Here is a 16,257-nt window from a genome sequence, read left to right as displayed (position 1 = left end):
AAGGTAGGTTCTATTATTCACAATCAATCTAGAGTATTATTCTCTCTACCATATCCACCATCCGTATATCTGACTTGAGCGTTGGAGGGGTTTCCGCCGGATCAACCCCCGACTTAGTTCACGTGTGCTCATTTCGCAGGTACATCGGGATCATCAAATTGTTAAGTACTGATCCGCTTTGCTCTCCCAGCTCGTTTTCTACACTACCCTAGGTGATCTAAGTAATTAGCATCATCACATCTGCTTTGTTCAACAGACTGTATACATTGCTGTATATTACTATACATTACTATACTAACATGTAGTTACATATGCATATATTTGTGTACGATTTGTATTTTATTGGTTTTAAGGTGATTTATAATATAAATATTGATATTTGTAAATTTTTGTTGTTGGGGTTTATGAGTATTCGTGTGTGTATAGAATTGATCGACTAAAAATATGGGCTAAAAAAAGAATATAACTATGCATTACTATGGTTACTACAGTTACATGTAGTTATTTTCAGTACAGTAAACATATTGATTTGAAAATTAAAAAAATTAAAAAATAATTTTTTTTTAAATTAAAAAAATTAAAAAAAATTAAAAAAATAAAAATAAATCAGCGAAAATGATAAATGCAGGACCAGAAATGTTGAATGCAGTTTGGCCGAAAATTGTATATAAGGGTAGTATAGTACTTTCGCTTCTCCAGGGGGGTATGTCAAAGGATGATTTGGGATTGAGTTTATCCCTAGTTTATTTTTGGCTAGATTGCGTCGAGAACATTGCGGGCGGAGGTCGGGATGGAGATGGTGTGGTGTGGCGACGGTGTGGTGACGATGAAGAGACAAATATAGGGTTTTTTTTGGGTAGATCGGCGTGGGTGGAGGAATTTTGCGGATGTTGAATCCTTAATCGAATATGTTTTAGTAGTTAATCGACTAAATTTTTTAATTCATTTTTGAATTTTTTTAGTTGTTTTGTTATGTTTTGCGGTTGGTTGCATTGTTTGGATTCATTCACGTCATTAAAGGTGCTCTTGTTACCGTCCGTAGTCTAGTTCATTATTCAACAACGATTTTAGTAGTCGGTTCCTTAATCGACTATGCTGTAGTTGATTAATAGTGTGGTCGATTAATATACCTGGCCACGGAAAAAGAAAAAGTAAAAAAAAAATGAAAAAAAATATGGAAATGAAAAAAAAAATTAGTTTAAAAATAATAAAAACGAAAATGGGGATGAGAGTAGTGGGAAGAAGATAGTGGAAGGGCAATTTTGGGAATAGAGAGGAAGGAGAAATGAGCAGTTTATCTCAAAGAGTGAAATATGAGTTGAGCTTCTCCCTATTAATGAAATGTTTGAGGGAGTTTTTTAAAGAGCCTTTTTAATAGAATAATTAGTAAATATTTTGCATGCGTCTTCCACTTGTAACCTCCTCTTTTTGTGTGGCATTCCGCATTCCTATTACACTTGTCAATTAATCCATTTTCTTTATATCTCTTATCATGGTCTTCACCCCACTAACCAAACTAACAAAAATGATTCTCACATTTTCCTCTATTTCTCTTTAAGATTCTGCAAATATTTCTACCAATATAAGTAAATTCCCTAAGTAGCCACTTATCTATAATTCTCTATCAATTCAATAAAACTCACTTCTCCAACATAGTAGAATTTCTTGAATCTCCTTTATTTTCTATTCCATAAAGGAAAGAAAATTCGATTTCTTGCTATAATTAGAAGGTATCAATAGTATTTAAATAATGTCATTCTTTATCATCAAGACACATATTTCATCAAATCTCTTTAGACGAAATCTAGTGGCAACATAGACAATGATAATGCCTACGACAAGTAATTAAGTTGGGCCTAGCATATAAATAAGGGAAAATTAGCAAGAACCCTCCCTTCATCTAGGAAATGTAGTTAAGGAAAAGACCCCTTCCAAAAGTAATTAGAGAAATCCCCTTAGCTAATATTCCACCCAAATGATTTTTCATAATCTCAAAGCTACCCTTATTTGATTATAATTATTTTAACCATAATTATTTATCACCTTTTTCAAATGATTTTTTTCCTCTGCGCGTTTCTCCCGCTTCTCTTCTCAATATTAAAATCACAGGCATCTCTCTCCACACTCCGCCACCACTATGGCAACGACGCGGCGGTGGATCCCGCGCCCGCGAATACCCCAACTAGCGTTCCCCTTACCCACAGTTTCAAGAGTTTGCGAAGATTTCTTCTTCGTCGCTGCTACTGCGTCTTTGATTTTTATTGTATTGATCACCATCAAACTTTAGTTATTGACTAACAGAGGGCAGGTTATTGAAATTTTAATTTAATTTTGCTACTACTTTTTGTATATGGCGGTGGTCATGAAGAAAATAGGGTTTGGGTGGCTTTGTTTTGGTGGTTTTGATGGTGGTAGTTCTGTTTGGGTTGGTACATGCGGGTTGTAACTTACTTTATTTGTAATAAAAACCCGTCAGAACATGTAAGTGGGGTGGTGATGGTGTAGTGCGGCGGCGGCATGGTGACGATGAGGAGCAGATCTATGATCTTTTGAGTTGATTGGGGGGAAGACGACGCGGGTAGAGAAATTCGTGCAGGCTGGACCCTTAATCGACTACGTGTTTTGGTAGTCGATTAAGTTAATCGACTATGCTTTGGTAGTCGATTAAAGTGTTAAACAACTGTTTTGTTAGTCAATTAGGGTTACTTGATTTTATTATTAATTATTTTTGAATTTTTGTGTATTAATTCCAATTTGTATAAATGAATTACAATTTATGTATATTATTTGTTTTGTAAACAAATGTTGATTTTCATTTTTATGTAGTTTTATTTTTTTATTTTTAGTAGTCAGTTCCTTAATCGACTATGCTTCATCATAGACTCATAGTTGATTAATATTTTACATAGTCGATTAATATACCTGGTAGAGAAAAAAAGTTATAAAATAAAAAAAAAACTGATACGCAGAGTAGGTGATAGTGTCGATGAGCTGCCAGAGACATAATTGGAAAAATGGTTAACTGAAATTGAAAGTGAGTTTTTTCTCAAATGGTGCAAAATAATTTGTTAAAAAAGTATTGGGGTTATATCAAAAGAACCGCTATAAATAAATGAGACGTACGTAGGGTCTTAAAGCTAAGGTCCTTTTTTTCCGTAACCGTACGACATTTTAGATTGGTAATTCATTGTAGATGAATGATTTTTTAACTATTTTATTAAATTTAAATCACGGTAAAAACTTGTCTTGTTTTACAAGATGTATGTGTAGGGGTGGTAAACGAGTCGAGTCGACGCGTGAGCTGTCAACTCGTGAGCTCGATGAGCCTGCTCAAAAAAAGCTTGAACTCGAACTCGTATTTTTCGAACTCGAGCTTTCTGATAAGCGGAGCTCGAGCCAGTTTTTAGTTACTCGCGAGACTTATTGATTATTTTTATTTTTCAAATATTATTTTTTATTTAAATAATAAATAATAATATAAAATATTATAGAAATAAATAAGAATAAAATGAAGTAATATATATATTAAAATATTTATTTTTGGGGGCCCTCTTGGGTTGGGGGCCCAAAGCAAGTGCTTGTGGCAATACCATCAGGACCGGCCCTAAATTAATGGTAAGAAACCACCCAATGTAATTTTCATCGAGTATGGCATAGAATTAACCATGAGCCACCCAACACTTCTTCCAAAAATTATGCCTTATAGCATATAGTTCTTTGGATCAAAATGTATTGGACGAATTATTTTATTTTACTTTTGGATAATCATGTACTCCCTCTGTTCTACAATAATTGTGTATTTTTAAAATTATTTTTGTTCAATATTATCTGTCACTTTAGATTTCCAATACTACATTAAATGCATTTTTACCGTTTTAACCTTATTAATGCATCTCTAACCATTAATTATCCCTTATAAATCATTAAATGATAAAGGTTGTTTTAGTCATTTTTGTGTGATTTTCCTAAAATCAAACTACATTTATTGAATTTCTTAATCTTTGTGAAAAGTGAAAAGCGACACTTATTTAGAAACGGATGGAGTATTAAAATATAAAATAAAGATAATGGAGTATATAGCGATAGGCAAAGTCTAATTATAGTTCGACATTCTGGTCCATTCCATTGATTATGCAACTTCACCAATTGGACCACTTCATTATTACCAAATTTAATGAATTTGAAAATAATACAGATGAAAAATAAGATTCCTTGAGATTGAAAATTGAAGACAATATTTATGATTAACCAGTTCGTCACTATTTAATTTCCATCTTTGAATCCTCAACTAAGATATGTGGATCTAACTGTAAGACTGTTTGATGCAAAAACAATGATGCATGAATAATAAAATACATAAATATTGGCTATATAATTCACATTGCCAGGGATTTATCTTATCGGGACTAAAACTCCCTGATTAAACTTTCTTCAGGGTTCGAAAATATCAGTTAAATTATTCAGAAGACAACAAAATACTATATAAAATAATAGGTTTTTTTGAAAAAAATAACGAGGGGGCATGATATATAGGGGTGTAAATGAGCTAAGTCGGCTCGAAAAAAGGTCGAACTCGAATTTTTAGAACTGAGCCTTTTCTTGGTTTTTGTGAGCTAACCACGCCGGCTCGCGCGTTAGCCATCTTTTTATTGTTATTTTAATTCTTTATATATTAGTTTTAATTTAAATAATAAAAAAAAATAAATAAATAATAATAATAATAATAATAATAATAATAATAATAATAATAATAATAATAATAATAATAATAATAATAATAATAATAATAATATAAAACGAACATATAATCACAATTCATTATTTATTTTATAACTTCTTTTATTATAATATAAATAATTTTAAATAATAAAAAAAATTAAAATGACCTTGGGCTCGAGCCAAAAAATAAAAATAAAAAATTACTCGAAGAGCTCGAGCACAATAAAATGAACTCGAGTTCGAGCGCGAGCCTGTCAAAACAATCAAACTCGATTCGTTTATACCCATAATGACATATGACTCTACGATAGTACCGATCTAGTGAAAATCAAGTAAATAAAGTGAATCAAAATAGTATAAAGCAAATACAAGAAATGCTTAATATATATTTAAACATTTGAGTTATTAATTGTGTATATTGTGTCCCTAGTTTCTATTTAACTTATACAAATAAAACTTGTTGTTTTATTTGACTAGCTAATATATATATACATATATATACACAAACACACACACACACACACGAAGTATATGTACTAGAAATATTTGTTTATGTTTTAGCTTGACATTACATTTTACCTCAAATGAGAACAACTCAATATCGTAGACCGTCTTCAATTGAGTTGTTTTAAATTTATCTTTTTTTTTTTTTTTTCTTTCTTAAACTCAGTAGTCGAAATTATAACTCAATAAGTAATGAAATGACCATTCGTGGTTTAAAGCCTGATGGGACACCCATTTGTTTCTCTGAAATTGTACTTTAGATAAATTTATGTATTTCATACATTTGGTTGGTCCAAGATGAGACAATTTGCAATTCTTTCTAGTAAAGTTGGGTTGGCCCCAATAAGCATTTATCAATAAAAGATGTGATCTAACTAACGTACATTTGGAATCCTTTTTTCATTATTTCTGATGTCTGTTAATTAATTAATGTCAGCATCTCTCTTCTCTCAAGTTCAACGTTACCACACTGAGTCGTACGTTCCGAGTTTATTGTGTGTCAGCTCATAAACAATCGATGTTACATCAGTGTAAGAAATCATTATGTTCTTAGACTCGTTCCAAGATATACAGGATTATGGGTGTTCGTTCGGTCGGTAAACTGATCGAATCGAAAATTCGAATTGAAATTTCGGTTAAAGTAGGTAAAAAAAAAAAATTTTGAATTCGAGTATATCGGTACTTTAGAGCAACTCCAATGGGGTTATCAAATAGAGTATTCAAACATTTAACTCCTATTTATATACTTAAAAATAGAAATATTTAACTCCAATGGAGTTATCAAGTGAGGTTTCCATTTTGATAATTCACCTTTTGGGTTGTAAAAATATTTGCTGGAAATTGAGTTATAAAAAATGTGACCTCCTAAACATCCAATCAGAAGTTGACAAGTGCCAATTACAAATAAAACCAACTATAAACTTTCAATTGATAATTATTTGATAACCATGGTTGGAGTAGATGAGTTTTAAATTAATATTAAAATAATTCTCAAATATCAAATGAGTATTTGATAACTCAATTTTAATATCTAGCATATACGATATTGATTCCCTTTAATACCGGTATACTATACCATAACAACTACCGAAATATTGAATATATATATTTATTTATTTTTCTTTTATTTTAATTCCTTTAAGGTTATAACAAATTATAAAATACCTATAGATTGATATCTTTTTCATTATTTACAAATTAGCTGCTGTTGAAACTATGTTTTATGTTTTTATGGTTGATTATTAAATTATGAATGTCGAATTCAAGAATTAACTAGTTTAAATATTTATCTGTTATTTTTTTAATAATAGGAAAATATGTTTTCAGTTTTATCTGTCCGAACTGAAAAAACCGAATTAATTTGCACAAAAATTGTACCAAATCGAATAGTTCGATTCGATAAACAGTACAAAATTTTAAAGTACCAAAATTTCAGTTTATCAAAATTTCGATACAACTTGATACGGTTTTATCGAATGAACAGCCCTATACAAGATTGTTCATGTTAAGATTACACAAGTCTTATCAAAATTCAATTTTTTACTTATAATATAGCATATAGTAGCTTTTTTTTTTTTTTTTCCCACATTTTGGGCAATGGTCCAAAAAGTTATTACACATTGTCCACATTTTTGTAAAGGACTAAAATAACCCCTCATACTTTAATATGCTCAAATTTCATCCTTAACTTAATTTAACTTTAATTTGACCCCAAATTTCACAAATTATTCAATTTTGACCCAAAACTTTTTTTTTCCCGCCGGATTCCGGGGTTGACTTTTCAATTTTTTTTTCTTCCTCCGGATTTTTTCGCCGGTCTCCGGCGTTGACTTTTTTGATTTTTTTTTCTTTTCTTTCTTTCTGTAACTTTTTTTTTTCGTTTAAACAGCAATATTGCTGTGATTGACATTAATATTAACTATATTACTGTTAAACACAGTAAAATTAACTAAACCACAGTTTAACACAGTAATATTGCTATATTAATCTCTAGCACAGTAATATCAACACAACAAAACTCATTATTATTGTGTAATAGAGTAATATTACTATGTTGACCGTTCAACAAATGTAAACATAATAAAAAGCCAAAAGAATTAATATTACTGTGAGTGACAATAATATTACCGTCAATCATAGTAATATTACAATAATAGACAGTAATATTATTACGTTACTCCGTGAATAACTCAAACAAACAAAAAAATCCAAACAAAATAATAATATTGATATGGTTGACATCAATATTACTATAACAACAGTAATATTACCGTCAACCATAGTAATATTACTGTGTTTGCAGTAATATTACAATAATAGACCGTAATATTATTACGTTACTCCGTGAATAACTCAAACAAAACAAAAAACCCAAAAAAATAATAATATTGATGTTGTTGACAGTAATATTATTGTGTTTACAGTTATTTTATTGTCAACGACAGTAATATAATTACGTTGACTTGTCAACAACTCAAAAAAAAAAAATTAATAATAATAATATTACGTTAATTTACTGTCAACGGCAGAACAATTACATAAATGTATTGTCAACGGCAGTACAATTACGTTAATTAACTGTCATTGACAGTATAATTACGTTAATTTAGTGTCAGTGACAGCACAATTACGGTCAACGTTTAGCGGCGGACGTAAAAAAAAAAAACAAACAAACAAAAAAAAAACTTAAAAAAACACTAAAAAAAGTCAACGCCGGAAACCGGCGGAAAACTTATTATTATTATTATTATTATTATTATTATTATTATTATTATTATTATTATTATTATTATTATTATTATTATTATTATTATTATTATTATTATTATTATTATTATTATTATTATTATTATTATTATTATTATTATTATTATTATTATTATTATAAGTATTATTATTATTATTATTATTATTATTATTATTATTATTATTATTATTATTATTATTATTATTATTATTATTATTATTATTATTATTATTATTATTATTATTATTATTATTAGTATTATTATTATTATTATTATTATTATTATTATTATTATTATTATTATTATTATTATTATTATTATTATTATTATTATTATTATTATTATTACTATTATTATTATTATTATTATTACTATTATTATTATTATTATTATTATTATTATTATTATTATTATTATTATTATTATTATTATTATTATTATTATTATTATTATTATTATTATTATTATTATTATTATTATTATTATTATTATTATTATTATTATTATTATTATTATTATTATTATTATTATTATTATTATTATTATTATTATTATTATTATTATTATTATTATTATTATTATTATTATTATTATTATTATTATTATTATTATTATTATTATTATTATTATTATTATTATTATTATTATTATTACTATTATTACTATTACTATTATTACTATTATTATTATTACTATTATTACTATTATTACTATTACTATTATTACTATTATTACTATTATTACTATTATTACTATTATTACTATTATTATTACTATTATTATTATTATTACTATTATTATTACTATTATTATTATTATTACTACTACTATTATTACTATTATTATTATTATTATTATTATTATTATTATTATTATTATTATTATTATTATTATTATTATTATTATTATTATTATTATTATTATTATTATTATTATTATTATTATTATTATTATTATTATTATTATTATTATTATTATTATTATTATTATTATTATTATTATTATTATTATTATTATTATTATTATTATTATTATTATTATTATTATTATTATTATTATTATTATTATTATTATTATTATTATTATTATTATTATTATTATTATTATTTGTTTTGTGATATCTTTCATCACATCAATTATCTTCAGCGTAAGCAATTATATATTTTTGTCTTTGTCAACAATTCAATTATGTTTTTTTTCTTTCTTTTCTTCGCATTCTTTATAAAGTCTTTGTTTACCTCTTTTTTTTTTTTTTTTTTTTTTTTTCTTTTTTATATTATGTCCAGGTTGTATGTGAAAATGCAAAGTACCACTTATAGTGTATACAATTAAATTATTGACATTAGGTATGCTAACTATTTTCTGATATTGTTTTCTTTATGTCCGCTAAACAACATCTTTGTTTATGCCAAATTGGAAATTATGGCTTGCATATACTTACGTTGTAAAATTTGTTTAACAATCCAATGGAGGATTTTATGTAATTTTCATAAGAAGTAAAATCAACAACAATGTCCATCAAAACAAATCATCCGCTGCTTTATGCAATATTTGTGTTAATATTTGTGCTTAATTTATCCAAAAATTATCCTCATATATACACATATACACTAATTTTTTCGTTCGTAGGTTATACGTTTATTGTTAAAATTCTAAGGCCGCAAGGAATAGTAGTTAAATTTTTTTTTTCTCAGTATATAGACGTATTTTATTACTAAAATAGATGTATATATTATGATTGTGATTTGTGGAATTTTTACATTTTCGTTATTCTGTTATTAAGGTTTAGAACATGTCAAAGTGTTTATTAATATTATTTTCATTTGTTTGCCTATATTCAGTTGAATTTTTTTAATATTCACGCGTGCAACGCACGTTGCAAAGTATTAGTACCTTTTAAAACTAGAATAATCATATTTTCGCATTCTGCTAAAAATCCATTGGGTAGCTTAGTTAGAGAGTTTAGACAGAAAATAATTATTTTATACTGAAAATACCTTATTATCTCCCAACTCATTCATTCTAAAAAACACATGGACCAAAAAAAAAAAAAAGTTTCTTCTACCCTTCTGCCTCTATCTATCAATCACATGCTGTCGACCGCCTAATTTACGCCATAACATCATTAGAAAAAATGTTATATTCAACAAAAATGTCAATATTAACTCCAAATTCTCCAACCAATCTTTTATTTTCATTCGAAATTGTTCTAACTAAATTGTCTATTTTCAGTTTAATTGACTATTTTTGGCCTAAAATATTTATACAGACTCTTATCTATACAAAACATTTTTGATAGAGTTTTTGTCAATTTTCCTGTAATTTAATAATTTTATGCAATGATCAGGCCAGTACATATGGGGCGGCTACCCATGGTCCTATTTTTTAGTTTTTTTTTTCAACAAACTAGTATTCTGAAATTTGTTATTTTTTGAATAGTATAATACTATTTATTTTCGGCCTCCTTTACATTTTTTGTGTGTATTTGGCCTTCCGCGAAGGGCCTCAGAAAATTACATATGCACATACATAAGGGCGTGAACGAGCTGAGATCGAGCCGAGCTTGCCTCTGTTGGCAGGCTCGAGCTCGAGCTCGAGTCTATTTTATTGAGCTCAAGCTCGAGCTGGAGCTCGTCGAGTTCCTTCTTTTTAGCTCGACCTCTAACTCGTGTCCATTTTGTCAAGTTCGAACTCAAGCTCGAGCCCAAGCTCATTTTGTTGTTTTTTTAAATATTTTTTAATTATAATTTTATTATTATTAAAAAATATTTTTAAAAAATTACAAAATAAACAATAAATTGAATATATATATATATATATATATATATATATATATATATATATATATATATATATATATATATATATATATATATATATATATATATATATATATATATATATATAATAAATAAGGCTCGCGAACCGACTCGTGAGCTCACGAACACTAAAAACTGGCTTGAGCTCGGCTCGTCAGAAAGCTCGAGTTTGAAAATCTCGAGTCCAAGTTCAAGTTTTTATCGAGCCGGCTCATCGAGCTTACGCGTCGGCTCGGCTCGTTTACCACCCCTACACATACATAGGGGTGTGAACGAGCCGAACTCGAGCTCGTCGAGTTCCTTCCTTTTTGGCTCGAGCTCGTGTCCATTTTGTCGAGCTCGAGCCCAAGCTTATTTTGTTGTTTTTTTAATAGTTTTTTAATTATTATTTTATTATTATTAAAAATTATTTAATCAAAATTACAAAATAAACAATAACTTGTAATTATATATATATATATATATATATATATATATATATATATATATATATATATATATATATATATATATATATATATATATATATATATATATATATATATTAAATATGCATAGTTTAGTGGGTTAAAGTAAGAGCCTGTTTGGCTAAGCTTATAAGCTCCTAAAAACATCTTATAAGATGTTTATGAGCCTGTTTGGTAAAAAAATTGCAAAAGATCTTATTTTTTTCAAAAATAAGCTGTTAGGGAGCTTATAAGATGTTTTTAAAAAAGTACCTCTACCCCACATTTTTTCTTTAAGATCTTATTTGCTTCTTTACTAAAACACTTAAAATACAAAATTACCCTCAAATACTTTATTATATTACATGAATACTAATAATATTTATATTTTATCAAAACAACGTATTCTTGTAATCAAGATTAATAATTAGTTAAATATAATTATCGTAATTATCATAATAATTGTAAAAAAAATTATTCTCTATTTATATTTTATATGTATATAAAAATACACGAATATTTCTTATTATCTCCATAATAAATTATATTTCTTTCATCTAAAAAAAAATTATATTTCTTTTACAACTTTTATTTTATATTATTATATAATTTTATATTATTATTATTATTTGAAAAAATAATTTGTAAATATTATAATAATATTTTAGGAACAAAAGTATTTGAGTCAAATAAGTTTAACAATTATACTGGCGTCATGTACTTTTTTGTCATTATAGCAATAAACAGACCTTTTATTTCCAAACACCTGAACAACTTATAAAAACAAAAAAGTAACTTATAAGCTACATATCCAAACACCTTAAAAAATAATTTTTAAAATAAGATCTAACAGCTTATCAGCTCCTAAAACATCTTATCAGATGTAGGAGCTTATAAGATGTTTTAAATAAGCTTAGCCAAACGGGCTCTAAGTCAGATATATTTTATAGGGGACAGCTACAACAAATACCGTTTCTTTCTCACTCCAATACCACTAACATAAAAAATAAAGAATAAATAAGTAATGACATTAATACCCTTAATAAAATCGATATCACATATTTGATTTTCATTAAGGGTAATAATGTCATTATCTATATATTTTTTTTATGTTGGTGGTATTGAAGTGAGAAAAAAATGGTATTTGTTTTAGCCACTCCCTATTTTACATTATTCTTCACACAATAGCTTAAATTAGTTGTTGGTATTTTTTTTTTTAGATAAGGTTGTTGCTAATTTAAATACAAAAAACAAGCTTTTCGTTGTTACTTAGAGAGTGTTTGGCTAAGCTTAGTAGAGTAGAATAATTTGGTCAGTATTTGGAGTCAAACATATGCATGTAAGTATAAATTCTTTCTATTTTTAATTTGGAAATATTGGATGCTTGAAGCAATTGTATGATTTGTGGTTTTTGGCAATGGTGAGTGACTAAATGCTGTTGAATTTTGAGCTTGCGAATGCCTAAGAATTGTCATTATAATTACAAGTTCTGAAAACGTGAAGCTGATCATTGCTCTATGTAATGAGATGTAGTAGTTGAGTTATTTGCTTATGAGTAGATTTTGCTTGAGGACAAGCAAAAGTTCTACTTTGGGGGTGTGTTAAGTGTATATTTTTACACTTAATCGTACCTTTTAATCGAAGCTTTGGTGTGTTTTAACGATAATTGGTGCTTAAAATGTTAATTTATTGTATTTTAGGTACAAATTGAAGAATTGGAAAAGTATGTGGTAAAAACTGCAATTTTGGAGAAAATATGCGCCAAAAGTGAAGAAGTCAAAAATCTGAAGATTTATAGCCCAGACGGCCGTCCGAGTTTTAGTACAAAATTCGGGACGGCCGTCCGAGATGACGAAAAGGCGCAGTAAAGGAATTTTAATTGCACAAGAAAACTGCATTCTTCTCCAAGTTTTCCACCCTATATAAGACCAAGCCAAGCACACAATTGGGGATCCATCTTTTACGCAATTTGAAGAGCAACAAAGCAATAATGAAGACGAAGAATTCGAAGACTCCAAGCATATATTTATCGTTTATGATTTATTTTATTTGCGTTTTTACTTTGATCATGAGTAGCTAATTTTCTAATTTCTAGGATTTTATTTTGAACCCTATGTGGGATTTATGAACCCAATTTTATGATTTTATGCAAATTTTAATTCTGGATTATTTCTTCTACTTGTTTTATTAAGTTCATGAAACTGGCGACTTTATGTGCTTTTATGTTATTGTTAATCGCATGAATCGGAAGATCGAGTTAATAATTAGAACTGTGGTAGAAGAGCCTTTGTGGTATTAACATAGGATATAGTTAATCTCTTAGGTAGCCATTATTGAGATTTGTGCTTAAGGCTGTGTTCTAGAATTAATTGCGTAGGAATACAGTAATTGAATCTAGAGTATTAGAATCGTAATACACGCTGAAGCGGGTAATGATTAATTTAGCATCTCAGGTTAATAATTCGGGTTAATTACTTGCATAATTGAAGGAATTGGGGGAATAATAATCACATAGGGGGAATAATAAAATCCTGGGCTTGTTTACTTTGATAAAATCTTCGTCTAATTTGCTTTCTTGTTTTTGCCCTTTTAATTTGTTTTAATTGCTTTAGTTTAATTTATTTTATTAATCCTTTTTCGACTGTGTGGGGTGGGCTTGATAACAATTGGTAGAATTTAGCGTCTAGGATTAGATAAATAAATATTCTCTGTGGCATCGATACTTGGACTTAAAAATCCACTTTATTACTTGTACGATACGTGCACTTGCATGTAGGTATTCCAACCAACACTTATAAGATGTTAAAATGAGCTTATAAGATTTTTTGGAGCTTATAAGATGTTTTGGAAAACTTATAAGCTCTTCCAAAGAGGTTGGCAAATTTTTAAAAAAAGATCTTAATTTTTTTTTAAATAAACTGTTGGAGAGCAAATAAGATCTTTTTAAATAAGTACATCTACCCCACCTTTTTATCAGACGTCAACTTATCAGCTGTTTAAAATAAGCTTAGCCAAACACCCTCTAAGAGGGTGTTTGGCTAAGCTTATAAGATGTTTGTTAAGTGTATATTTTTACAGTTAATCGTACCTTTTAATTGGAGCCTTTGATGTGCTTTAACGATAATTGGTGCTTAAAATGTTGATTATTTGTATTTTAGGTATAAATTGAAGAATTGGAAAATTATGGGGTAAGAACTGCAATTTCGGAGAAAAAGTGGGCCAAAAATAAAAAAAAATCAAAAATCCGAAGATTTAAAGCCCGGACGGCCGTCCGAGTTTTAGCACTAAATTTGGCGCGGTCGTCCGAGATCACGAGGAGGCGCAGTGGAGGAAGTTTAATTACACAAGGAATACCTTCTTTTATTTTTTACACCCTATAAAGACCAAGCCAAACACACAATTGAGGATCTATCTTTTTCGACACGTAATCTAGGAGCAATAGAACGGAGAATCGAAGACGGAGAATTGACAAATCTTCATCAAAATTTTTCTTTTATCTATCTTTTCTTAATCTATTTCTTTTTATATTTTTATGATGTTTTTCTTAGAATACACGAGTAGCTAAGCTTTTAATCTAGGATTTTGTTGGAACCCTATGTGGTGATTCGAACCTATTTTTCTAATATTATGCAAGTTTAATTCCATGATTATTTCTTCTATCTGATCTTATTTAGCGCATGAACCTAGCTAATTTATGTTGCTATATGTTATTGTTAGAATTGATTGACAGATAATTAGAACAGGGATAGAAGAGCCTTCGAGTAGTTTTCACCGGATGAGTGTGTTAATTGCATGTATTATCGTAGACATACAGATAATACCTTAGGTAGCCGTTTACGAGACTTGTTATTTAATGTTTTATTCATACTTGGTTTGCAAAGACATATAGTGAATCGTTTATGAATAATAGACTCATAATACACGCGACAGCAGGTTATGAGTAATTTAGTGTCTCGGGTTAATAATCAGGAATCGTAACTTACATGATAAAGGTTTAATTGGGTATTGAATTATCGCATAGGGGGAAGATAAAATCCTAGATCCGTTTTTATATTGATATTTTCTCGTGATTATTTGCTTTCTTAATTAGTTTATTTTTATAATTGATTAAATCTGACAACTTTGCGTAGGCTGGATAAAAATCATAATTGTTAGAATTTGGTACTTAGGATTAGATAATTTGAGTATTCCCTGTGGGATCGACATCCGACTCTCACGAGTCCACTTTTACTACTTGTTTGTGATACGTGCACTTGTGTGTTAGGTATTCAGCCTAACAAGTTTTTGGCGCCGTTGCCGGGGAATACGGCTAAATTATCTATTTATTCTAATATTAAATTTGAGCAATTTTTCTTACTTCAGCCGTTTTACTTATTTTATTTAATTATTTTATTTTTTAGGTACTTTTTATGCGAAGAGAACACGACACGAACTTGCTACCTTTTGATCCCGAAATTGAGCGAACGTTTAGGCACGCCAGGAGAAATCAACGGTTAGCTCAAAACGTTCCCGCAACAATGAAAAAGGAAAATAATCACAGGGGAGATGACCAAGGACGCTTACTAAATGCGGCGGGAAATATCGTCAACGAGCAAGAGCAACAGCAGCTCATTAATCCACCACCTCGTCAACGAGCATTGCATGAGTACACCGTGCCGACACTCAATGGGTTTCAATCAAGCATCCAGCAGCCCCCCATTGAAGCCAATAATTTCGAAATTAGAGCGCGACTCCTTACTATGCTCCAAAACAATGGGTTGTTCAGCGGATTAGCTCATGAAGATCCGCATCTCCACTTGGTCAACTTTCTCGAAACGTGTGATTCGCATAAGATGAACGGAGTATCTCCTGAAGCACTGCAACTCCGTCTGTTCAAGCACTCTTTATAAGGAGCAGCCCGAGAATGGTTACAAACCCGTGCACCGCACTCCATCTCGTCTTGGCCCCAGCTAGCACAACTCTTCATGAACACATATAACTCCCCAACAAAAACTGAAAGAATCCGGAGAGAAATACAGAATT

This window comes from Erythranthe guttata, chromosome 4 (genome assembly GCF_056151865.1).
Source record: "Erythranthe guttata isolate IM_541 chromosome 4, IM_541, whole genome shotgun sequence".
Classification (NCBI taxonomy): domain Eukaryota; kingdom Viridiplantae; phylum Streptophyta; class Magnoliopsida; order Lamiales; family Phrymaceae; genus Erythranthe; species Erythranthe guttata.
The sequence above is the reverse complement of the archived record's forward strand: the minus strand, read 5'-3'. Positions refer to the sequence as shown.